This window comes from Rattus norvegicus, chromosome 14 (assembly GCF_021556685.1).
Source record: "Rattus norvegicus strain SHRSP/BbbUtx chromosome 14, alternate assembly SHRSP_T2T, whole genome shotgun sequence".
Lineage (NCBI taxonomy): Eukaryota > Metazoa > Chordata > Mammalia > Rodentia > Muridae > Rattus > Rattus norvegicus.
Genome location: NC_141547.1, coordinates 30,828,348 through 30,855,738, shown reverse-complemented (window position 1 = coordinate 30,855,738; position 27,391 = coordinate 30,828,348). Strand labels below are relative to the sequence as shown.

Below are 27,391 nucleotides of genomic sequence, written 5' to 3'. Positions count from 1 at the left end.
AGCAGAGAACTACTAAAGCTGATAAACAACTTCAGCAAAGTGGCTGGGTATAAAATTAACTCAAATAAATCAGTTGCCTTCCTCTATACAAAAGAGAAACAAGCCGAGAAAGAAATTAGGGAAACGACACCCTTCATAATAGACCCAAATAATATAAAGTACCTCGGTGTGACTTTAACCAAGCAAGTAAAAGATCTGTACAATAAGAACTTCAAGACACTGAAGAAGGAAATTGAAGAAGACCTCAGAAGATGGAAAGATCTCCCATGCTCATGGATTGGCAGGATTAATATAGTAAAAATGGCCATTTTACCAAAAGCGATCTACAGATTCAATGCAATCCCCATCAAAATACCAATCCAATTCTTCAAAGAGTTAGACAGAACAATTTGCAAATTCATCTGGAATAACAAAAAACCCAGGATAGCTAAAGCTATCCTCAACCATAAAAGAACTTCAGGGGGAATCACTATCCCTGAACTCAAGCAGTATTACAGAGCAATAGTGATAAAAACTGCATGGTATTGGTACAGAGACAGACAGATAGACCAATGGAATAGAATTGAAGACCCAGAAATGAACCCACATACCTATGGTCACTTGATTTTTGACAAAGGAGCCAAAACCATCCAATGGAAAAGAGATAGCATTCAGCAAATGGTGCTGGTTCAACTGGAGGGCAACATGTAGAAGAATGCAGATCGATCCATCCTTATCACCCTGTACAAAGCTTAAGTCCAAGTGGATCAAGGACCTCCACATCAAACCAGACACACTCAAACTAATAGAAGAAAAACTAGGGAAGCATCTGGAACACATGGGCACTGGAAAAAATTTCCTGAACAAAACACCAATGGCTTACGCTCTAAGATCAAGAATCGACAAATGGGATCTCATAAAACTGCAAAGCTTCTGTAAGGCAAAGGACACTGTGGTTAGGACAAAACGGCAACCAACAGATTGGGAAAAGATCTTTACCAATCCTACAACAGATAGAGGCCTTATATCCAAAATATACAAAGAACTCAAGAAGTTAGACCGCAGGGAAACAAATAACCCTATTAAAAAATGGGGCTCAGAGCTAAACAAAGAATTCACAGCTGAGGAATGCCGAATGGCTGAGAAACACCTAAAGAAATGTTCAACATCTTTAGTCATAAGGGAAATGCAAATCAAAACAACCCTGAGATTTCACCTCACACCAGTGAGAATGGCTAAGATCAAAAACTCAGGTGACAGCTGATGCTGGCAAGGATGTGGAGAAAGAGGAACACTCCTCCATTGTTGGTGGGATTACAGACTGGTACAACCATTCTGGAAATCAGTCTGGAGGATCCTCAGAAAATTGGACATTGAATTTCCTGAGGATCCAGCTATACCTCTCTTGGGCATATACCCAAAAGATGCCCCTACATATAAAAAAGACACGTGCTCCACTATGTTCATTGCAGCCTTATTTATAATAGCCAGAAGCTGGAAAGAACCCAGATGCCCTTCAACAGAGGAATGGATACAGAAAATGTGGTACATCTACACAATGGAATATTACTCAGCTATCAAAAACAACGGCTTTATGAAATTCGTAGGCAAATGGTTGGAACTGGAAAACATCATCCTGAGTGAGCTAACCCAATCACAGAAAGACATACATGGTATGCACTCATTGATAAGTGGCTATTAGCCCAAATGCTTGAATTACCCTAGATGCCTAGAACAAATGAAACTCAAGACGGATGATCAAAACGTGAATGCTTCACTCCTTTTTTAAAAGGGGAACAAGAATACCCTTGGCAGGGAAGAGAGAGGCAAAGATTAAAACAGAGACTGAAGGAACACCCATTCAGAGCCTGCCCCACATGTGGCCCATACATATACAGCCACCGAATTAGACAAGATGGATGAAGCAAAGAAGTGCAGACCGACAGGAGCCGGATGTAGATCGCTCCTGAGAGACACAGCCAGAATACAGCAAATACAGAGGCGAATACCAGCAGCATACCACTGAACTGTGAATAGAACCCCCGTTGAAGGAATCAGAGAAAGAACTGGAAGAGCTTGAAGGGGCTCGAGACCCCATATGTACAACAATGCCAAGCAAGCAGAGCTTCCAGGGACTAAGCCACTAACTAAAGACTATACATGGACTGACCCTGGACTCTGACCTCATAGGTAGCAATGAATATCCTAGTAAGAGCACCAGTGGAAGGGGAAGCCCTGGGTCCTGCTAAGACTGAACCCCCAGTGAACTAGACTGGTGGGGGGAGGGCGGCAATGGGGGGAGGTTTGGGAGGGGAACACCCATAAGGAAGGGGAGGGGGAAGGGGGATGTTTGCCCGGATACCCGGAAAGGGAATAACACTCGAAATGTATATAAGAAATACTAAAGTTAATAAAAAAAATGTCAATTATACGTGTGTGTGTGTGTGTGTGTGTGTGTGTGTGTGTGTGTATTAAGAGCCCAGTACTCTTAAACAACAGCCCTTGTGGTAATATGATTTTTTAAGCTTTTTTTTCATTAAAGCAACAGATTTAGTAATTTGTTTCAAGCATGATTTTTTTTACTGCTTTCTTGATTATAACTTTTTGAATTCTTTAAGCATAGGCTATGTTTGAATTAGCGTCCCGAGGAACGATACAAAACACACGATAAATTTAGAAGTGACGTTCCTATAATAAAACCGGTTTGTGTCCCTAAACACTGAAAAGACCCTTCCATGGGGAAGATTCACCTATGAGGTATTACTGTGGTTTCAAATCACTCTTGTCTAAGAATTTCATATATGCGAATAAAATGTTTTGGTTGAATCTAATCCCCTCCCCCTCCTCTCGTAGTTCTCCCCTAAGCACGCTTCCTTCCCAAATGTATTTGGCCCTTTTCTAAAGCTACTGTGTCCTCTAGTGCTGCCTGCTTGCACGCGGGTGAGAGTCATCTGCTAGAGCCTGCATATCGTCTCAGTAGCCATTTTCCTGAAGAAAATAACCCCCTTCCCCTGCAACCATTGATTGACAATAGCCCCTCAGGTAGGGGCGGGACTTCATGAGCCTCTCCTCCATTTTGACTGAATTGATCTGGTACAAGTCTTGTGAACGAGCTGTTGTGATGTTCTTCACATGTGCACGTTGGTCGGGTGGTCATAACTGATCAGTGCTGTTTTACTAGGGTGACTTTTTAAAAAGAAAAAGGGCATTTATAGATTGCAGTTGCTGGGTTAGGGTTTTTTGTTTTTTTTTTTTTTTGGAAATTTTGAAATATTGTACTTTGCCTCATACTTTAAAAATTACTTTGTCTAGGTTTTCAGATTTCTTTAAAAAATTATTTTTCATTCTTTATTTATGTAGGTTTTTTTTTTTTCTGACATGGTCTCGGGTAGCTCAGGCTGGTCTCAGATTCGCTGTGTAGGAGGGGTGACTTTTCGTGCCCTTGACTCTCCCTGCTGACCGTGTATGCTGTGATGCTGCTTTGTGTGGTGCTGGGGACTGAACTCAAGGCTTTGTGCATTCTAGGCAGGCAATCGACCATAGAAACCCCGCTCCCCACCCTTTCTTTATTTGTTACCTGACACTTAATATTTGTAAATCTTGGTGGGTACAGTGTGACAATTCATTCCATGTCACAACGAGTTCCAGCTGAGGAGGTTAATTATAGCTTTCATGCCATTAACCTTTTCTTGTTTCTTTAAAAGATTAAGTTCTTCTTTCCTAAAAGTCAATATTATTCATGGCTGAAGTTATACTTTAAATGTTAATACATTCTACCTCCTATTTGTCATGGTACTACCTTTGCTCCACAGAGAAGCTGAAGGAGATCCAGATATAGTTGAGTCACAGGTTATTAGATAACCAGCCTTTAGTTAGTCCTATAAGATTTCCCAAATGCAAAACACATTTTCTTTTTACCGTCATTACTGAGCACTTTCAAGTTTCTTCGCTGAAAGTAGCTGAGTGGAAACGTATTCGTGGCTGTGTTTATTCAATGGTAGGCATCTCTGATTTGTACCTCATCTCTGAAGTCCTTTTCAGGTTTTATAATTGGTTTTTCTATCTTTAGCTATTTCTTTTTCTATATTCCCATCTTGCTCACATGTGTCAGCCTTGAGCCTTTAGCCATTCCATTATCATGGTATCTGGATTCCTCCTTCCTGCCCTTTCTTCTTTCCCTTCCTTTCCTTCCCATCCTTTTCCTTTCTCCTTGCCTTGCTTGCACTGTCTCCTTCCCCTTTTCATTTATGGATGTATAAATCCCTTGGGACTGAAGAACAGTTACATGGCCTCATTCCATAAATGGTTGGTTCCATTACACAAAGGATTTCGGTCTTTTGGATTTTGCACCTTTACTCCCTCCTTTATATAGCTCTCTCTCTCTCTCTCTCTCTCTCTCTCTCTCTCTCTCTCTCTCTCTGCCTCTCTCATCTCTCTGGATGGAGGGATGGTCTTTCCCACGAGAAATGGCAGTAAAATTGAAACAGTAAAATAGAGTGACAGGATTTCTGGCTCGTGTCTCCAATAGATTCCAAGAGGCATATGTCAGCTTAGGTTTTTCTCATGTTGAGTGGAAAGGAGGAAAGAATTCAGTAAACGGGTTAAAGCAGAGGTTCTGGTCACAGGCTGCTGAGATCTAACTGCTTCTAACCAGTACGTCCTTAGGTAAGCTACTTAATGTCTCTGTGTCCAGCGTGTTCAGTTTAAAATGAGAAGATGCTCATAGCAGCCACTGGACTGAGATTTGGGAGGTTTATGGTCAACAACAGATGAGAAGCATTCGTTCATATTTCAGTCAGTGTTGTGTTAAAGTGACAAAACTTCCAAGGCAATTACATTAAAAAAGATGGATCATTTATTTGGACCCAGTTTTGGATATTTCCATCCCTGGTTGATTGGCCAAAGCCACTTTGGGTCTGTGGTAAGGTAGCACCTTCTGGGAGGAACATATGTAGCGGAAGGTGCTTATCTCATGATATCCAGGACACAGAGAAAAAGAGGAGGAATGGATGGCTTCTTTATAGGCATGCCTCCAATGATCCAACTTTAATTTCGACAAGGTTCTGACACTTCCCAATATTACCGTGGGCTGAGCTTTTGACCTGCATGTCTTTCAAAAATATTCAGGGTTCAAACTAAAGTATTATGCTAACTGTTATTATTAAGTGAAAGTCACATCTAAATAGCAAGAGGAAAAGAACCAAATGCTTCTTAGAAATAAATAATATAATGAATAAATACTATTAATAACTATTATTACTATAACTTAAGCAACAAATAAAGTACTGAATAACTTCAAAATGACTATTCATTGAAGACCATGGCTATGCCTATGTTCTAGGAGAAGGGATGTTCACTTATTATTACATAAAAATTACCCAAAAGTTAAAGGCACAAAGAAAGCAACAACTACTTTATTGGTGCATGGACTCTAAGGCAGGAGTTTGGACAGAGTACAAAGAGGATATCTTGTTCCTCAGTGTCCAGGTCTCACCAGGAAGATTCAAATGACAAGACTGGAGTCCGTCAGGAACATCTTCCCTCACATGTTTGGCAGTGGATAAAGGCTGGCATGAATGGAAGGCTTGGCTCAGTTGGAACTATTGATTGACATGCTTACTTGTGTCCTTTCCAAGAGACTTGGACCTTATCCCAAGATGGCTACCTCAGGCTAACCAGACTTCTTACTTGACAGCTCAACGTATCTCGAGTCTGTGATCTAGGAATCACGGAAGAAGCTATGTGATCTTTTATGATCTAAACTCAGAGGCCACACAGGATCACTTCTGCCAGGCTTTTGCATGAGCCTGAGGAGGCAATATGAGCCTACAATGAGAGAACACACAGCTATGTCTCAAAGCATTAGAAGGGGGCTATAGGAAAACAAAAACAAATTTCACATTCTAGTTGCTCCTATTGGCTGCAAGAAGCAAGTGGCCTCATTTATTCATATGAAACTAAAGTGAGTGTGAAGTGAAAGGAATTAAAACTATAAAACCATGAAGCATTTCTTTCTTAAAAATTAAAAATACATGTGTGAGTGTGTGTGTGTGTGTGTGTGTGTGTGCGCGCGCGCGCGCGTGTGCGTGCGCATGCATGTGGTGGGTGTGTGTGCCTCTCACATACGCCATGGCATATATTTGGGGGTCAGGAGATCACTTGTGAGAGTTGGTTCTCTCTTTCCACTATGTGGGCCCTTGGGATTGAGCTCAGATTGTCAGGCTTGGAAGCAAGCACTTTTAACCCTGAGTTATCTTAATGTCCAATGCATTTTTTAAATAAAGACTATTAATAGGAGAATAATGTCATTACCTTGATGACAATAATCAGCTCTCCATTTCTGTAACCAAAGCCTGAGACAGTCTACTTAGAAAAGAGAATTTTTAACTGGGTCCACAGATTGGGACTTGCTGTCCAGGACTGGTTGGTTCTACTGCTTTGGAACCTGTGGTGAAGTGACACGTCACAGTTGAGTAGGAAAGCTGAGGTAAAGCAAGATCCGTAATCTCCTGGATGAGAAACCATAATGGGAGGAAGTATCCCACAAGTACCTTTAAAGGACTCTCCCATAACCCAAACTCCTCCGACTAGGGTCTAACAAGTCAAAGTAGTAGTTCTCAACCTGTGAGTTCCAACCACTTTGGGAACATCAAGCAACTGCTTCACAGGGGTCACATATCAGATACCCCACATATCAGATATTTATTTTACAATTCATGGCAGTAGCAAAATTATAGTTATGAGTAGCAACGAAAATAATTTTATGGTTGGGAGTCACCACAACACAAGGAACTGTATTAAGCCGTCTCAGTATAGGAAGGTTGAGGACCACTGCCTCTTAAGACTCTGCTTCCTCTCAACCACACTGTGATCTAGGGACCAAGCCTTGACTCTGTGGATCTTTGGGGGACTTAAGCACAGCACAGCACAACACTGGTAGTTTCTCTCTTGGGTATGCTTTTCTTGTATAAATGCTTATTTCTAATTTTCAAAGCTTTCTCCTATTTCTTGATTACACACGTAATACCTGTCTTGAAGTAAAATAAAAAAAGGATATAAAAATATAAGGAGGCAGAGTTGTGCCTCCATAACTCTCCCACAAATGGCTCTGCTGCCGAAAGGAGAAACACGGTTGGCAATTTGAAATGTTTATCTCTGCAGCTTCCGCACTCCGATAGGTTTCACACCATTTCTGTAGCACTGTGCACATTATAACATATCATAAATCCTTCCAATTTAGCATTCTTTTATGTCCATTTTCCAGGCAAAATTAAAAGTTATTCTATCAATTTCTTTTTGCCTTTCTACTATTTATTTTAAATGATAATTTAAAATATAAGTCTAATTGCCATGCTAATGATAAAACATAAAAACACAGAGATGTATAAAACCAAAAGAGAAAGCCACTCTTCCAACAAAATCCACATTGTTCCTTTTTAACTTGTTAAATAATTAACGTTTTCAAGATACAATTTAGTAAAATTTGGACTCTATTTTTAGCATTTTATAATTTTTTATGTGCTAAATATCCAGGTGTACCAATATTTGATGTTATAAGGTTGAAAAAATCATGTTAAATGTGAAAATTTTATTTACATATTTGTTGAAGTTTTGTTAAAGGTAGAGAAAAAGGAGTACTTAATTATTTCTTTAAAATAGAGAATGCCAGTCACTTTGGTGGCTATACATTTTGGTGGGTGTATATTATTCCCAAGTCCCGATACAACTTAATTTGCTCAGTCGTTTCTCTAGAACTGGAAATCTAGGTTGTCAGTCTTCTTCCCAAAGGCTAAGACCACATGAGTATCCTGATGATGAAGTCTTTGTCAGCTATAACCCAAGACTGATTTTTACAAGGACAGTTAGTTGCCACAGCATGAGAACGTTTTAAACAACCTTCGTTTACATTGCTTAAATTGATTTTCAGAAAACCTGCAGTTTACACATCTCATACCTGACAACCTTCAACCTTGAGATCAGGCCAAAATGTTGCTATAAAACATTATGGCTGCTTCTTAATTTCCTGTACTTAAGGTTAATAATATCTTGTAAAAGAAAAAGGGAAAGGCCAGCATTTGGCCAGAAAATGAATACCTTTCTACTGGTTCATATATTATAGCTCCATAGATTGTCTACAAGGAATGCTCTCTGCTGTCCCTTGGCAGTGAGTGGCTTCTTACGGTTGTCACGTACAGGAGCCTGGAGATATACCAGTGGTAGACAGGTCAGATGTCTTTACAGGAGCTCCTGTGTATGCAGCACAGTATGCTTAGCTCTGGTAAGAGCTTGCTCCTCTACAGAAAGGAAAACATCAGAAGACTTCCTACACATGACTCTCACAGTTCAAGGCCCCAAACCCCTGAAAGGATGTTTCCTCCCTTTGCATGTGAGGGCTTTCTCTTTTCCCGAGACTAAAACTAGATCTTAGGCAAAATAGCTTCAGAATCCTTGCAGAGATCTGACTTCAGGACGTAGCTAGAAGGCTGTGGTCCTGAATCTTCTGAGATGATGACTTATCTATGCCTTGATCTCCTCCATCACTAATCCTTCCATTTGTGCTGTTAGGTCTGACTGACTTCATTTTGCTTGAGCTTGTATTTGTGTTTAACTGCTGAATTAGAGTCCTGATGCCTTAAACACCTGAATCACTACACACACACACACACACACACACACACACACACACACACACACACACACAGAGAGAGAGAGAGAGAGAGAGAGAGAGAGAGAGAGAGAGCGCTAATGTGGAAAGGCTCTCATATGTAGTCTAAGCTGGCTGTTTGCAAACCTCTGCCTCAGCCCCTCAAGTGCTGAAATTATAGGTGTGAACTAGTAGAGGTGGCTATTCCTTGTATATTTACATCTCCTGTTCAATATCTTGAACATTCTGGGTTCCTCTTTCCTTCATTTGTTCAATATTTCTTTGCTGAGTATGTGTATTGTGCAGAACTGTAACCGTTCTGAAAAAGAAAGAAAGGAAAATAAGAGAAAAGATACAGCCTTTAGACCATCTATTGCTTGCACAGGCTGCCTTTTCCAGCCGCCACTGCGGTCGCGTGCTGCCATGTGGCTAGTTCTGGGTGACGGACTGAGGACATGCAATTTGGCTTTGATAGCTGGGAGGCTGTGCAACTCCCACTCTCTCTCACTCGGATCTGGCAACCTCAGAAACAGCGCACTGAAATAAATTATAATGTCACAACGCGTCGTCTGAGGTGTTGAGTCACTGAATGGAGGACAGCCCAAAGTCTTGTCTTCCGCTTCAGACTTTGCAGGATTGAAAAATAAACATTCGTTGCTTTAAGCCACGGTGATTTGGGGATCTATCTCCTCTGTATCAAAATCTATTCCGAGACACTGACCCCAAAGAGGGTGAAGTCAGTTACATGTATCGTTAGTTAACTTGTGGGGCTGCTACCACAGTTCTTGGTCAAAGCCCTGGTATCCCTAAGAAGCCAGGCTTAGCTGCCCATTCTCAGTCATCCAATTAAAGGGACAAATTAACCATGGAAAGCAGAGAAAGGAGATTGATGCTATTGTGGCCACATTGGAAAGGGTAACAAAGAGGTAACCTGATCCCCCCAGTTAGTCTTCCAGGGTCATAATATGAGTTTTAGGGTTCAATAGAGAGGGATGTGTGCATAGGGGAATATGCATAAGTCAGTAGGCATGGCTGTGGTGGGCATCTGCTTAAGAACTGCCAAAATTTTCATTTCTTCATCAAGGTGTCTTGACAAGTTGTTGCATTGGTGAAATCTCTTTTCAGGATTCTTCCTCTGGTATGAGGACCCCCATGCTTTTTCTTCTTTCAGCATGAGACTTCCAGTTGCCAAATGGAGGGGCACATGGGCCCTTTTAAAATATCTTCATTCCTACCTCTGCAGTTACAAGTATGTAGCTGGGAACAGAGCGTCCTGTGGAACTAGGGGTTTTCGATGGGAAGAATTCAGTCTGGTTAGTTAGTATTTGGAGTTTGGACTTGACTTTTATTATCTGTGAGCTTAGGGGGGAAACCCTGGGCTTACCAGGCAGGCTTGGCCTGTTTTCCTGCTCTGTTTTTAAGGAGGCTAAGTAACAGAAACAGAGACTCCAAGGGCAGTCATCTTTGCACAAAGAGGTACGTTTCTGTGATTTATTGGGTAAGCTGCTGCGATGCTACACTTTGAAAGAGCAGAAGGTGCAGGAAGGGCTGTTATCTTCCAGCGCACACATAGATCTTTCAGTCTGGCATCAGGGAGGCCAGGAGTGTGTGTTGCAACCCATTCAGCAGCAGCAGCCAGGGTATCATTTTCTCCAACAGAGAATGCCCTCGGTGCCCTCAAAATATGCCCTGCCTTCCATGTCAGGCCTTGTATCTTAGGGCAGTCTTTTCCTGAATATCTTTCCAAATTCAAATGCTGTAAATCAGAATCCCTGGAAAGATGATGCATAAAGATACACAAAGATGTCTGTGAGGACAGATTGGCTGATCAGCACAGCAGTGATATGGAGAGGTTGGAATGGTGCAGGTCCAGAGTCTAATTACCATACCTTGGGATAGTTTTGCTCCCTAATAGTCATTCCTTCCCTGCCTTTGTACCAGAACTAGTATGCTGTGACTAATTTGTAAAACTTTTCGGACTCTATTAACTTAACAGACCACCAGCTTCCACCAGCCCAAGGTTAAGAATGACAGCAGATAGTATCCAAGGTTTATAGGATGGATTCTGCCATCTTGCTCTACCTGCCTTTCTGAAGTACCCACTGATGAATTTTAAAATTGACTTGACTGATGACTTTCTTTGTTCTATTGCTATAAAGTGCCATGAAGTTGTTTCCACGTGGGAATGTGAAACCTGGGGCAAGCCAGCTCCATGTTTCCCAGGTCACTCAAATTTGGTTCCAGAGTAAACTCTCTTACTCCCTTTGAGGTGAGAGTGGTGTATTTTTGTGTCAACAATACAAAGTTACCTACTAATTTCCCCCATATACGCTTTCTCCTTGTTGCAGGCACACTTTTGTTACTTAAATTACATAGAATTTAATTGTTTTTTTTAAAAATGATTACTTGTATATTGGAGTGCTCTATCTGCATGTATGGTTGCATGCCAGAAGAGGGCATCGGATGCTATTGTAGATGGTTGTGGTTGCTGGGAACTGAACCTAGGACCTCTGGAAGAACAGGCAGTGCTCTTAACTACTGAGCCATTTCTCCAGCCTGGTCATTATTGCTTTTAAGACCCATATTCTTGATCTTCTGGGTTTTACTTACACACACACACACACACACACACACACACACACACACACACACACACGGGTTTTCTTTATTACCTTGTCAAAGTTTAATCCAGAGTCCCACACCCATAAGCATTGAGTGATGTGTTTTACAGAAACAAAAACCAACAGTCAATCACCTCCTTGCTCCTGCTATTCTTCGGTAACTGTAGAAGACAATGCTAGTGCGTCATAAGTCCACCGTCACCTTAATTCCCCTCCATACTTCCCTTCTCTTTGCACAATGGGCCAATTCTCAGTGACTTTCCATGCAGTTGCATTATAGGAGATGTACATTAGTCCCCGCCTCTTAGCTTGTTTTGCAAGGGAATTAGAGGGTTTAATGCCTTTGTGTTGTAAAGAGCTTGGGATCTGCTTAGGAAAGTCACTTTAGAACGCCTAAGTGCCGGTATCATAATATTTATTGAGAATTGATGAATAGAATTTTAAAATAGTCCTGTGCACTGTGGCGTCACTGAAAGTGTGCTGCTCTAAGTCCCATTTGTCTTGGATATAAGATTTCTGGAAGATGAATGGAAAGAGGAAATTAGTGGCGTTTGGAGTGGATTGTATTAGAAGGAACAGTTTCTCTTTAGAAAGGTCCTGTTTCTTAAAGTGACAAATGCTGGGGAAAAGCCTTTGGCAGAACCTACAGGGGCCTGATAATTACACCCTGTCTAATAAATGTGCAAATCGCATTTGCCAGATGGAGACCACCAGAAGCACCCCTGCTTTGAAGCACAAGGCAGAAGATCCACAGGGTGTCATGCCAATAGAATTCCTAAAGCAAGCTTTGCCAGCTACATCCTGGCCCTGTGTCTGCAGGATGGGGGACAAGAGGCTTCGTTCTTTTGTTGTGTGAAATTGTATGGCCTTTGGCTTTTACACAAGGCATTGTTAGCTAGAACAGAACAGGAACGAACTCTTCGATGTTAAGAACATGTGTTCTGGCTAAGGTGGGACACTCATCTTCATTTGGCAGGAGTTGGGCAGTGATAGTGGGAGACAGCAGGAGGGAGGAAAAATGTCTTGCTTTGATGGCGTGATAGATTCCCTGTGTGCCTTTCAAAGGTCTAGTCTCAAACAAACCACCAACTTTTCACCCCTAAAGACCCGAGATAGTTATAAACAGAAAAGGTTTGCTTGAGTTTGTGGATCTAGACCTTCTGGTCCATGATTAAGCAAACCTAGTGATTTTAGGCCTCCCGTTGGGGTTACGTGGGGGTCAGACTGCAATAGTGATAGGGAATTCGATGAAGCAAAATATAGTCACTTCATCATAAGAAAGCCAAAGAGGAAGGGAATTGGGATGGGACTCTATTGTGCCATTCCAGGACCTGTAATGACCTAAAGACAGCTCACTAAATTATACTTCTAAAGGTTCTATAACCCAACCCAGATACTAAAAGCCTTTTTTAAAAACAAGGGTTTCTAGGAGACACTTATTAGACCCATAGCACACACATCTTTGTCCTCTTAAGAAATAAGCAGAGCTGTATTTCTGCTTTAAAGTCTCACTTTTAGACATGCCTTTCAGCATTCAATAGTGCTATACTTCTAAATCTCATTTACATCTATAAACTATGTAGTTTTTTGCCCACTACTCCCCAAAGATGGTGCTGTTCTAATCTTATGAAAAAAAAATCCCAACACTGAGAAAGTAGCCCAAGTTTCATGCTAGGAGAGTAGTGAACACCACTACCATCCAGAAACAAATATGTGGAATAGTCACAATAAAAGTGAAAATGACTGACAGTTACTTAGAGATACTGACTGTGAGAAAGTCAATGAAATATAAATCATAGAAGGTCAGCCTAAAACTAGGCAAGGGATGACTTCATGGCCATCCATGCTCCTACTTCTCTGAGACAAATAGGCTTTATTGATTTATTTTTAAAATTTTTTTATTGGTTCTTTGTGAGTTTCAAATCACGTGCCCAAATCCCACTCATTTCTCCTTCTCCTTGTACCCACCCTCCACCCTTGCAACTTTCCCTTCAACAGAGAAAAAAATCATTTGTGGAAGTTGTAGTCTGCCATAGTGTGTCCTACAGTATACCTTTTTGACCACATCTCTTTGCTCACTTCAATGACTTGTTAGTCTGGTATGAGGCGTCTAGCTTTTGCTACTCTATTGACACTGGACCCTCACAGGGACTCCTCTAGGATATTCTGCTGTTGCCCTGGGTCATGCAGATCTTGTAGATTTGGATCTGTAGGACCAGCCCCTTCATGCACTCCAGCAGTCCATTGATAGGGTAGACGTTGATGTGGGTCAATTCAAAGCCCTAGATCTGGGCCCGAGAGGTATCTGAGCTGTTTACATTGCTAGCTCTCTAGCTGGCTCACTAGCAACACCCTTCCATCCCTGGCTCTATACTTTGATTCCCAATCAAGGTACAAGGTCCACTCTCATGAGTGTTGCATTGGTGAGGGACATGGACAGTTCTCTGACTTTTATGACCCTGAGGCCAGCTCTCTAGCTTGCCAGAAGTGGCAAGGTATAAGGGAGGGGAGGAGTCTCTCTCTCTCTCTCTCTCTCTCTCTCTCTCTCTCTCTCTCTCTCTCTCTCACTTTCTCTCTCTCTCTTTCTCTCTCATTCATTTCACTGTCCATCAGACAAGAGGCAGGACTGGATCTCTCATGCTTATGCCCTTGAGGCTAACTCACCTACAACCACCTTATCCAGGGTCAGCTGTACTGTGCTGCCCCAGGGAGGTGCACGGTCTGCTCTCCTGAGTACTCCGGCTGGTGAGGGGCAGGGCCAGCTCTCCTGCCTTCATGACCTCAGGGCCAGTCTCCTTCATGCTGCAGGTGGTGAGGGGTGAATAGGAAGGAGGGTATATCTCTCTCTTGCCCATGCCACTGCATGGGAGATGAGTAGTAGGGCCAGGTCTCCCATGCTCATATATGTCTGGGGCTGGGTTATCTGCAACCCCTACAATGTGTGTCCCACTCTCCCGAGTACTGCAGCTGGCTAGGAGTGGAAGCAGCTCTCTTGCTTTCATTTCTCTAGGGCTAGCCCTCCCATGATGCCCAGGTGAGGGTGGGGCCAGTTCTGCACAGCCCTCAGACATCAACATGTCCCTGAGCAGCAGGCTAGATCAAGGATGTTGACCTGGCCTTTGGTGGCAATAGACTCTTGCTGCTGTAGGGCCATGAACCCAGATGTGGCCCTGTTACCACAGGGTAGGACTCCACCATAATCCTAGGTGGCATCACTGGCTACTTCCATTAGGCCATCCCTCACTACACTCGAATCTCCAGTTCTACCTCTCTTTGTTGTGTCCACATCTTTCTGCTTCTCTTTCTCTCCCATTTTTCCACCAGTTACCTGCTCCTCTTAGTGACACTCAGGGTCTCTGAGTGTCTAGGGTTATCTCAGGAATGTTCCCTGGAGTGCTATGCCCTACTTGTGTATAACAATGCACGAGGGGTCACCTTCATCATGGTCTGTCTCCCCCCCCCAGGCTTGCTTGGCATGCAACTGGTGGTCATCTTAGGGTAGCTCCCTGTCCAGGCCCCATGGCTCTGGTCTGGTGGTCATCATGGGCTTACTCCTTACCCGGCCTGCCCAAGTGACCCCATGCAAGGGTCGTGTGTCTAAGGCTTATCCTTCAGTCCCAGACTGGGTTTTCAAGTTCCTGGGAGCCATTTAGTTCTGCTTGGTGCCAGACTGGTGGTCATCCCAAACTTGTTTTTCTGAGGGAATGTTAGGCTACTAATCATTCAGATGGTCATAGGTCAAAACGCTGAGCCTTGACATAGCCTCTCCTCTGCCACTCATTGATGCACATGGGACAGAGCAGCCACACCAGCAATGCTTCTAGAGACAGGGAGTAACAGATGATCATTGTTTCCTCTGAGTAGTACAAGAAAAAGAGTGAGCCATAGGCACAGTGTGTTGTTGACACAGGCAAGGTTTTCATGGCTGTGTGTCCCATGCATGTGATAGGCAAGTCAGTAAGACTATGTGGATGTCATTGGCATTAGTCCCTCCAAAGGAGATGCTGAAATTTTCTAATAAGAATGGATGAACTTCAACTGGAGGGCAACATGTAGAAGAATGCAGATCGATCCATCCTTATCACCCTGTACAAAGCTTAAGTCCAAGTGGATCAAGGACCTCCACATCAAACCAGACACACTCAAACTAATAGAAGAAAAACTAGGGAAGCATCTGGAACACATGGGCACTGGAAAAAATTTCCTGAACAAAACACCAATGGCTTATGCTCTAAGATCAAGAATCGACAAATGGGATCTCATAAAACTGCAAAGCTTCTGTAAGGCAAAGGACACTGTGGTTAGGACAAAACGGCAACCAACAGATTGGGAAAAGATCTTTACCAATCCTACAACAGATAGAGGCCTTATATCCAAAATATACAAAGAACTCAAGAAGTTAGACCGCAGGGAAACAAATAACCCTATTAAAAAATGGGGTTCAGAGCTAAACAAAGAATTCACAGCTGAGGAATGCCGAATGGCTGAGAAACACCTAAAGAAATGTTCAACATCTTTAGTCATAAGGGAAATGCAAATCAAAACAACCCTGAGATTTCACCTCACACCAGTGAGAATGGCTAAGATCAAAAACTCAGGTGACAGCAGATGCTGGCGAGGATGTGGAGAAAGAGGAACACTCCTCCATTGTTGGTGGGATTGCAGACTGGTAAAACCATTCTGGAAATCAGTCTGGAGGTTCCTCAGAAAATTGGACATTGAACTGCCTGAGGATCCAGCTATACCTCTCTTGGGCATATACCCAAAAGATGCCTCAACATATAAAAGAGACACGTGCTCCACTATGTTCATCGCAGCCTTATTTATAATAGCCAGAAAATGGAAAGAACCCAGATGCCCTTCAACAGAGGAATGGATACAGAAAATGTGGTACATCTACACAATGGAATATTACTCAGCTATCAAAAACAACGAGTTTATGAAATTCTTAGGCAAATGGTTGGAACTGGAAAATATCATCCTGAGTGAGCTAACCCAATCACAGAAAGACATACATGGTATGCACTCATTGATAAGTGGCTATTAGCCCAAATGCTTGAATTACCCTAGATCCCTAGAACAAACGAAACTCAAGACGGATGATCAAAATGTGAATGCTTCACTCCTTCTTTAAATGAGGAAAAAGAATACCCTTGGCAGGGAAGGGAGAGGCAAAGATTAAAACAGAGACTGAAGGAACACCCATTCAGAGCCTGCCCCACATGTGGCCCATACATATACAGCCACCCAATTAGACAAGATGGATGAAGCAAAGAAGTGCAGACCGACAGGAGCCGGATGTAGATCGCTCCTGAGAGACACAGCCAGAATACAGCAAATATAGAGGCGAATGCCAGCAGCAAACCACTGAACTGAGAATAGGTCCCCCGTTGAAGGAATCAGAGAAAGAACTGGAAGAGCTTGAAGGGGCTCGAGACCCCAAAAGTACAACAATGTCAAGCAACCAGAGCTTCCAGGGACTAAGCCACTACCTAAATACTATACATGGACTGACCCTGGACTCTGACCACATAGGTAGCAATGAATATCCTAGTAAGAGCACCAGTGGAAGGGGAAGCCCTGGGTCCTGCTAAGACTGAACCCCCAGTGAACTAGACTATGGGGGGAGGGCAGCAATGGGGGGAGGGTTGGGAGGGGAACACCCATAAGGAAGGGGAGGGGGGAGGGGGATGTTTGCCTGGAAACCGGGAAAGGGAATAACACTTGAAATGTATATAAGAAATACTCAAGTTAATAAAAAAAAATAATGGATGAACTTGAGGATTGGGAAAGTGTGATTGTTATTCTCAGGAAAATGTGGATAATCAATTGTGACTTCAGATGGCAACAAATGAAGTTCTGTAGATTAGAGAACTTAGCTTGGCATGGTGAGAAACTCCCCATCTTTGTTAAGAATGTTGAGTCCTCTGGCTCTGTGACTTTAACTCAAGGTGTACGTGACATGCAACATACTGAGAAGCCACTGTGAAAGCTATGCCATTACATGACACAAGGCTTCAAGGGGACCCAATATCACCTGCAGTGGGAAAACTGGAGGACGACCTGCCAGGCTTCTGAAAATTCTCACTAACTGAGAAGCAAGATAGAAGACCAGGGAGGTTAACACCTCTCAATGAGCCTGAGAAGGTCCCATCTGAGTCCCTTTTTTTCCCCCTGTTCCATTAGTTGTCCCGTGAGGAGTAACAAGGCATCATTCTACACATGTCATAGAAGGGGAAGATGATTGGTCCAGAATTGACACATCTTCTTCCCCACTCTAATTTTGTTGCGATCTCTCTCTTGGAAAGATTTTCCATGAAAAGACTTTTGTATGTACTTTATCTGTTCACAGTTTCACTGGCTTGTCTGCATCTCTATTCTGAACCAACCATTACCCTTTAGAAGCTTTTCATGTCATTTTTTTAAAAAAAAAAGGCTCTCTTCTCCTTTCCACAGCCATGAGAAGAATAGAAATAGCTAGAGCTGTTGAGCGAGGAGTTGGCATCATTATCTCCGTAATCGGATGTCCTCTTGATGTAGAAGGATTTCCTCTGAAATGATGTAAAAATGAGAGCGTTTAAGCAAAGAATACCATTGTCATAAGGATTTCATCCAGAACAGAATTTGACCCTTTAATTTCCCACTTCTCTTCTCACTGAAATGTTAAATGGGGGAAAGTTTGGTGTCAATACTTACAGAAGCAAATCTTCCTTGCCGGCAGAGTTGCACAATCTTGTGTGGAATCTGGCAAGCAGAGATTTGAGAGTCCCGAGTTCTTTTAAACTCAACAACTGCCTGACCCTGATTATCTCACCTACCCTCTCTGAGCCTCAAGTTCCCTGCCTACAAAGTTGGAGTAATAACTCTTATTATTTCATATTGAAAATAAGCCATGGTCTGTGTTAACATAGCTAAACTAGATGCAGTCAAAGGAACGTGGGATTGCTGTTTGCAAGACAGCAGGCAAAACTAAATAAGGAGAATATAACAAGAGTTACCCATAAAAAAAGATGCTCCTGTCTGTCTTCTCAAGAGCTGCAGAAAAGGATTGTTTTAGATGCTAGAGTGGTGCTGAGCACTCTGTGTATAGAAACAAGTCTCTTAATCAAAGAAAAAGGCAAACTAAAGAAGAACCATAGAGGGATTGGTGATTAAAGCTTTTTTTTTTTTTTTTGAGGCAGTAGAACTGCTCAGGACTTTACTTTCTTTTTTTTTTTTTTTTTTTTTCGGAGCTGGGGACCGAACCCAGGGCCTTGCGCTTCCTAGGCAAGCGCTCTACCACTGAGCTAAATCCCCAACCCTGCTCAGGACTTTAAATCTGTAAATTGTACTAGGCAAATTTTGGCTAGAAGGACAAACCAGCTATGGAATGAAGAAGGGAAGGGATGCAGAATCTCTGAGAAGACCGATAGAACCGTCCTGAAATGTCTGGCACTGAGCTGTATCTTCAGTGATTTTGGGAAAGTCAGTTTATGCATATTATGCTTTTATATTTTAAAATGACAACTTGTGAGACTTGCTTTCCAGTGTGAAGGAAAAGATGTGATGCTCTGTTCACTTGTTGGTAGTGCCAAATATTAGTGATGCCTTGTACAAGGTATCCAGGTACAGAGCGCGATGAAGTGGTGTCTGGTTATGGTTAGAAGAAAGAGGATAGCTGCAGACTTTCTATCTCTCCAGTTCCAAGTTCTTGGTTTCGAGCGAATCTCTTCATGCTCTTTCAGGATAAAATTAAATTTGGCTTCCTTGACTCACAAATCACTCACAAGAAGCTCATCCGATATGAGCAAAGATGTTTCAAAGCTTCAAAACATACACCTCATTCCTACAATGGCACCTCCTATAGGCACATTTGGTGCCCTATTGCAGATTCCGAGCAACATAAACTTTGCACAGCTGACATTTTCTGACTCAACTCTTGCTATAATTGAAATTACTTTATTAAACAAGCTTGAATCATTTCAATTACTCTGTGGCCTGGAGTGCTGGTGGCGTACATGATGACTCCATGCTGATTAAATTAGAGCTCATACACCCCAGAAAGATGTGCATCCCAGAAAATGGCTTTCTCTTTCTTCAATATGAAAACTCGCTCTAATTCATATTCACTGGATAGATCCCTTTGGGTTGTATATTAATATTCATAAGATAAACCACACAGCTAAAGCAGAAGATTAAAGTCAAGTCTCTTAATAAAAAAGCAAGAGTAATGACTACAGTAAAATCTCCAAAAATGCCATTATCCCCCTGAAGAGTGAACACTACTACTGTACATGTGTTGGAGCTGAGCAAGAGAACAATAAAAAATGAATTACTGCGGCGATTTGGATTTTTAGAATCCGCTAGAGAGGAATGAGCAAATACAAACACTTAGACTGGAAGGAAAGCAGCGCCAGGATCGGACATTTGTACAGAGCAGTTATGTAAGAGTGTACTCACTATTCTCCCTGTTTCAGTGAGAGTAGTTGTGCTTAGGAGATAAGACAAATGAGTTATTTCCATTAAATAAACTAGATGATTTTTCTCTTGGATTTGGCTCTGCACTTTGAGGACTGTGGGTAAATGCCATCACTCATCCAAACTGCCCCATAACTCCTTCTACTTAACTTGCTCTTCTCTGTCAGTTGCTGTGGAGAGCTTGGTGAACAGAGGACTGTTCATCTATGTAGACACTGTCCCCTCCTCATCCTCCATGGATACAGCTTGAGTTCCCCTTTAGCGCCAGGTACTAGAAAATACTTAGAGATGGTGTTTCATCAACTTGTTAACAAACTGATGAACTTGCGTTCTACTAGTAAAACAACAAGAAGTATCAACATATTTGTTTCAGAGAGTGACATGTGTTGGGAGAAGCAGGTAAGTGTAAGGGAAGGAGTCTCTGAGGATAGAGTATGGGAGAGAATACTTGCATATCAATAGGATCGTAAGAATTTATTTTTGTGTCACATTTTACAGCCAACTGAGTACCTTCAAAAATATATCATTTAGTCCTCATATCAATCTTATGAGATCAGAATTATGACTTCAATCTTCTAAATGAAGCTGAGAAAGCTTGTGTAGCCTGTCCTGAATTATACACCCAGCGTGGAGAATTTCAGGCTTTAGCTTAGATTACAAGGATCCTATATTATGGCAAATAAAGTTAGATAACTGGAGTAAAACTTAAAACCTTATTGCCACAAAATACTATTTTAGTGGCATTCTTTTCAGTGCACATGTGTGTGACTATGCATAGATTAAAAAAAAAAGCCAAGCTCCTAAGAAAGTTCACTATTTAAGTTGCTGGAGAGAGGGCTCTGTGCTTAAAAGAATTTGTTCTTGCAATGGACTTGGGTTTGGTTCCCAACATCCACATGGTGGCTCACAACCATTTATAGTTCTAGTTTCAGGGGGTCTGATGCTCTTTTCTGGCCTCTGTGGGTGGTAGGCACATGTAGAACATGTATATACATACACACAGACAAAACGCCGACACACACAAAATAAATAAAATAAACAGATCTTTAGGTTTTCTTAAAAGTTCATCATCCAGTACCAAGGCTGTGTATCAACATTGGGTCAAAACCACTTTTCATAAGAACTTTTTTGGAAAGTCCTTTGTATTAACTTACTAGTACTCAAGAGACGATCCTTATGTCACAAGGCATATATGTTATACAGGCCAGAGAAGCTTTGAACTCACAGAGATCTGCCTGTCTCTGCCTCCAAAGTGCTGGGAACAAGGCCTATATGCTAACCCTAGAGACCTGTTTTCTCCAAGCATTTCTTAGCATATCACAGGTGGCAGCTTAAATGGCTTCCTTCACGTCTTATTTCCGTATGGCGCGAGAAAGAAGAAAACGAGGCTTGGTGTAATCTAATTGCAAACGGAATGTTTCTGTAATCAGATCCATTGAGCGATATGATTTTACAACTATTCAAATATTTTTAAATGACTCTGCATTTTGTGCAATGGCAATCAATTTCTACTTTTGTAGATAAGCACCATCTGCACTTTATTAAGACAATCTCCTAGAAAGCTCATTTGGCTTCTGCTGACACTTCCAGCAATTTCATCCTCTTAGTTGGCTTCTCCAAGGTTACTTTTCTATCAAAAGGAAGACATGTCCAGGCAAGGGGACGGCATCCATGAAGACCTGAAGGCTGGCACTTAGAGAGTGAAGGGCTGCCGCTATGAAGATCGTCACCATGCAGTGAGTAGAGACAGGCATATCAAGAGGCTTTTGCAGACACAAGGGCACATGTGCTTCATCGGTAGCATGTGGTCCCCCGATAGCTTTGATTAGATCATGGACAAATTGACTTAACTCCTTACATTGGTTTGAAGGTGTCATTGTCTTCTTTAATTCCTTGTCCTATTCATTTCACAAAAAACTAGTTATAGTTACTAAATGTTTTGTGTTCAAACCCTGAAGCATATTAATGAATGAAGGCAATGTAATTCTTCACTTGTGTGAACTTGTATGAACAGTTTCTATTGTTTCTGGGACAGAGGGATCTGATAAGCATTGAGAACATGGTTTCAAATATGTCAGAATTTCATAGAACCATTTTCCCATGCTTGGGAATGTTTAGTTATTATTTTAGAAGGCCTGTTTCAATTTCCTTATCCTTTTCTCCCAGTTGACAGTTTTAGCCAGTGCTGTAAATGGGTTGGAAATCAAGGGCACCCCCAGTATTACCACTCGAAGTCACATTGCTTTAAGCTGTAGTCTTGAAGATATTCAGAAACATGGGTTTCAGGATTAAACACTGACTCTACTACAATAGGTACCTCTTTGTAGAAATTAATATTTTATTCTGTTTATTAAATGAAATACTATATGAGATAGTGTGGTAAAGTCTTTATTAATAAACAATAGAAAAGCCCTTTTAACTAGGGAATAAGACCAGGTTTTAATGAATAAGTTATAAAATGAGCAGTGATAATTGTAAGTACAATAAAGACAATCATTGAAAACAATTTTTCTGTGTGCTTGAAGGAAAGAAGGATTTGTGAGTTATACTGGAATGATTGTGAATGTTAGATCCTACCTTGCAATGGCTTCATCAAATAATAAAAAAATGTACCCATGGTACATGATAATACACACAAATATATATACATATATATATGTTTATATATCCCTAATCTATAAAATAACCCTATAAACTTTGTTCCTATCCCACTGTGAGGAAGCCAAGGGGAAAAGACAAGAATCTACAGGTCACCCAGAAGATGCAGGCCCTGGCTTTGAACTGGGTTATCTGTCTTTTAAGAAGACACTTTTTTTTTTTTTGCTAGATCATCAAGGTCCTAAGCCAACTTTGGGAAAACTGAAATCTTTTGATATCAGATTTACATAAGCTATACAAGTTGAGATAAAGTATCTCCTAATTATGTAGTTCGTTCTGTGATTGTCTTCCCCAGGGACATAGCCAACGTTGTCTGATGGTCTTTTCATATACGGCAATTATATACTTTGTTCTCAGCACCCATTCTTCACAGAAAATGAACAGGAGTCGAAGGAACCAAGTGAGCTGTAAAGAATGGGAGGATGAGGAGCTTGGATCCTAGCTGCAGCTATTTCACTCACTATATAGATGATGAAAAGCTGATGTGAAAGGCTCCTCAACATGGAAAGTTGATATACGTAACTTACACATTTTAGAATTCAAAACCGGAGATACATTTTTAAGATCACTGATATTTAGTAAGTCTTGTCATTAATATCACCATCACCAGGAGATAGCTCATCCATAAAGTGTTTGCCTTGCAGTCACGGAGACCTGAGTTCAGTCTTCAGAATCCACATAGACAGCCACGTGTGGTAGCTTGTACTTGTGATCCCAGCATTGGGGATTTAGAGTCAAGTGAATCCCTGGGGCTGGCTGGTCAGCTTACTTGATGAACTCCAGGGCGGTGGACAATATCTGAGAAATGACATCTATGGAAGGTTGTCCTTGTGCACATGTGGGGACACACACACACACACACACACACACACACACACACATCATACGATCATTATTTTAATTACAGGTATCATGGTCATTATTAGCACCCACAATATAAGTGACAGAAAATGAAGTTTTTTTATTAAATTTCTCTAAAATTTATTTTAAAAAACAAAAGGATATAATTTTTTTATGCTCAAAAGACTGGCCTAGAACTAGGTTGTTAGAAATAGTTGAATATAACACTTGTCACTCTTCCAACACCATGCCCATCCCTTGCTGCCATTTTTATCTTCCCATAGCTGGCTGATATTTAAATTTGTGGTTTGCCGGAACCCGCTCTTCTGATCTCTTGGCTTCTTCCCTGCTTCCACAGAGGCTTTGACACTTACATGGGTGCTTGACATGGCTGAGACACATCAAGCAATACACATTGACTCAGGATTTCACCCATCTGGGGCTTCCTCTGCACTCCAAAGCCAGCTGTTGTCAGCATATGGGAACAAATATTGAATGCCTATTTTAGGGCCACTATTATTTGAAACCATGACATTAAAACAAACAGAAATGACATTCTTGTGGTCACAGAGCAGCATTTTCATGTGCATGACAGAAATAGCGGTTATAGTCATCAGAGTGGACATGGCCACGCAAAGCCATAAAGCCGAGTGAGAGATGAGGAGGCTTCCGTGTGAGGGCGAGCCTCACTGGGTGGCTCTGAGACAGAGAGGTATGGAGAGCGAAAGAGTAACAATGCTGACATCAGAGGACGGACACTGTAGTCAAAGGAAACCGAATGTGCCAATGTTGGTTGACTGGCGGAAAGGTTGACTGCTTGGAGGAAAGCAGGAGTAGCAACCTGAGTAGAACGAGACCAGGAAGCTCTCAGACAGACGGAAAGGGGCTGCGTGGGCCCATCACAGCAGGCAGTGTGACTGTTAGAGGTTTTCAGGGGCCTTCCTCAAAGCTGTTAAAGAGATTTAAGCAGAGCATTGACATAAACTGACCTATATTTTACTCGAGGAGCAGTATTGGGAATGAATTGTAGGAAGGGAAGCAAGGAGATATATTACGAGGCCATTAGAATAAATGCTATAACTTTACAACAATATTTTAACCATCCATGTTTAAACATAATGGTTTAATTGTAACTTTAACAGAGTGGTAGTGGAGGAAGAAGGAGGCTGCTGGGTGCTATGTAAAGTCCAATGCCTCAGTGAAGTTAGATGCTGATAACATGTGAGTGGCACATGAGAGAGGTTAAGGATGTCTCTCTCTCTCTCTCTCTCTCTCTCCATATATGTGTATATGTAGTTAAATGTATGCATGTGTATGTTATCATCAGTACCATCTACTATCCATCTATCTATCTATCTGTGTCTGTCTGTCCATTCATCCACCTGCCTGCTTATCTACCTGTCTGTCCATTCATCAGTTTGTCTGTCCATCCATCCATCCATCCATCCATCCATCCATCCATCCAACCATTTATCTATTTATTTGTTTATATTTTGGATGAAGAAGAATGAGCTGACATTTACTGAGGACATAATAGTGAAGGAGATTTACTGAGCAAGAGATGATTGGCCATGTTGGGCCAAGAATTGTCAATTCATTTTGAAGGTTGTGTTGAAATGGAATAAATTGGGATATGTGTAAGTAGAGGTACAAAGCAAGATGTGTGATGGAGTTCAGACAGTAAGACATGTGAAAGAACATAGGGGGGACATCAGCGCATGTGTGGTATTTAGAGATCTGGAATGGATGAAATCAGCCTGGAAATGAACTTTGATGGAAGAGACGTTCAAGGACCAAAGGCTGGGATGTGCTCATGTTAGGCTGCTTGGAGCATGAGAAGGCACAGGAGACTGTTGAGGAACAACCAGTAAAGCAGGAGAACAGAGGGAGACTGATGGGAGGCTAGGGAAAGGAGTGGAGGAAGAAGAGAGGTGTAGAGAAAAGGAGGGTTTGGAACTTACAATGTGGGAATAGTTGATAGCTTTAACAAGATGGCTGAAGTACAAAACAAGGTTAGATTTGAGGAGGCAGAATGTTTAGAGCACGTCTGAGATTTATTCTGAAGTAGGGTAGATCGGGAAAGTAGTTTGAGGGACGTAGAAGGTCAGTGTACGATTTCCATAGTTGGGGGCAGTACAATCCCCTGTATGTTATGAGAGTGATGGGACTGAGTAAGAAAAAAACAATGTTTCAGAAACACACACACACATACACACACACGAGAGAGGGAGACACACACACATACACACACACACAAAGAGAGAGAGAGAGAGAGAGAGAGAGAGAGAGAGAGAGAGAGAGAGAGAGAGAGCGAGAGAGCGCAAAGGAGGGGGTTGACTCTTAGCAGTTTGGATGGTCAGAGACTGACAGAAAGAACGGAGAGTCTGGGAAGCTAAGGAGATTGCAGAGACCCTCTGGTCTATTAAAGTTGTGTGAATGTAATTATAGGGCCAGAGTTACAGAAATGACTGGGGCGGCTGTCTGCCTTTGATGTGAAGGCTTTCCCCCTCCTCCCTGCAGAAGTCGGAAGTCTAACCTTGCAGTACAACAAATCGGGAGAGCTGGAGAACAAGACAAAGTGGAGTACTTGATTACAGTCAGGGGTATACAGGTAGGAAATTGGAAACTTTCTACATTTACTGCCAACCCCATATGGGTACAAGCAATTTCTTTGCCTAAAGGCAACCCCTAAACCCCATTTCACTACCTGTCCAGGAGTTCCTAGGAGCGGGAACAATACCTTTCATTTCCACACAGTCTTCTCAAGCTTCTACTGTGATTTCTGCACTGTTGGCTGCCAGATACATGTTGGCAAAATTAAATTGAAGATGCTTCTCCACACTAATGAAGTGAGTCTATATTGTGCCAAAGTAACAAACTGAAGGGTGGACCAGGGATCCTCTCACTCACCAACAGCCCACAGGAGTGATTTCTCTGTAATGAACTAAATTAGGCTGCACTGACTGGCTTACTTAGCCAGAGACAAACATAAGGCTTCAGGGACAATTGTGTGCAGAATGACCTTTTCCAGGTTGTCTGGCCATTTACCCAGGAAGTAGGATTTCTTACTCATTTATTTTTTTGTTTCAGGGGAAACCATGTGCTTCTTATGCCTGAATGACGGACCATTTCTACTTTGTCTTACCAAATCAGGCCAATCGCTCTCGTTCCTACCAATAACCTAGGGAACAGTGACAATGATCCGGTTTGAAGAGGGGGCAGAGCCCCAGATACAAGATGGCTTTGCTTGCTACTAGTTGCAAGATTTAGGGCAAGACCTTCAAAGTTCTCTGCTGTAAATTGTAGCAGTCTGGTCGACTTTGCACATTACTGTTAAGAGCAGATGCAAATGCCAGAGAAAGACAAGCAGACGCTGTGTGGCCGGGGCATTGGACAGAGTTCAGATATGTTCGAGATCCTCTTCTGAAGGTGGGATTTGCATTCGTTCATTTTTGCACATTCTCCATTGGTTCTCAGAGGTTTGGACCTCAGATCTTTGAGATGGCAGAACTGCAGATCAATGATGTGGAAGGTAGAGTTGAAACTCCTTGCTATGGCCTCCTGGGCTAGATATAATAATAATAATAATAATAATAATAATAATAATAATAATAATGAAGAAGAAGATGATGATAATGATAATAATAATAATAATACATTTTCTGCATTCTACCAAGATCTACAGAGTTCCATATAGAGGAGTGACTCTCAAACTCTAGTAAGCAGAAGAACTATCAGAAGGACTTAAGAAAGTTGTGGACCAGGGCTCTGACTCAGCAGGTCTAGAGTGAACTTTGAACTAAGACCCCTGGTGCTGCTGGCACTGCTGCTACTGGCTCGAAGCCTACTCTTGGAGAGTCCTAGATGTGTTAACGGTCCCTTTCTATACTCTGTGTGTAACTAGGAATTAGGTTATTGACTCTCAGGATGCTAATGAGGGTCCTGAATTCCTTTTTACCTTGGGCTTCTCTATTGTAAAGGAAAATGTTATTTTGCATTTTTGAGTGATTTTCAGTTTTCGCGACAAAATGCCACTGCTATGGTTTGTAAGTGTCCCAAAAGGTTGCACGGATTGTTGAGATGCCATGGACTATATTGGGGTTGGAGATGGGGGTGTTAGCAGAGGAATTAGGTCACCGGAGTGTATTGGGAGGGAGTATTGGGAAGACGATCTCTTAGCTTATGTGTTTCA

The 27,391-nt window shown here is 41.9% G+C and overlaps 1 long non-coding RNA gene and 1 other non-coding gene across 5 annotated transcripts in view; one reads left to right on the top strand and one right to left on the bottom strand.

Annotated features, from left to right (window-relative positions):
- LOC102551339 (uncharacterized) overlaps positions 1 to 27,391 on the top strand; it is a 254,334-nt gene that overhangs the window by 155,017 nt on the left and 71,926 nt on the right. The gene's annotated exons all lie outside the window — the stretch shown is intronic.
- Positions 14,948 to 15,075, bottom strand: LOC120096812 (small nucleolar RNA SNORA17). The gene has a single exon (XR_015637788.1). It is a non-coding gene; the product is annotated as a small nucleolar RNA SNORA17 (small nucleolar RNA).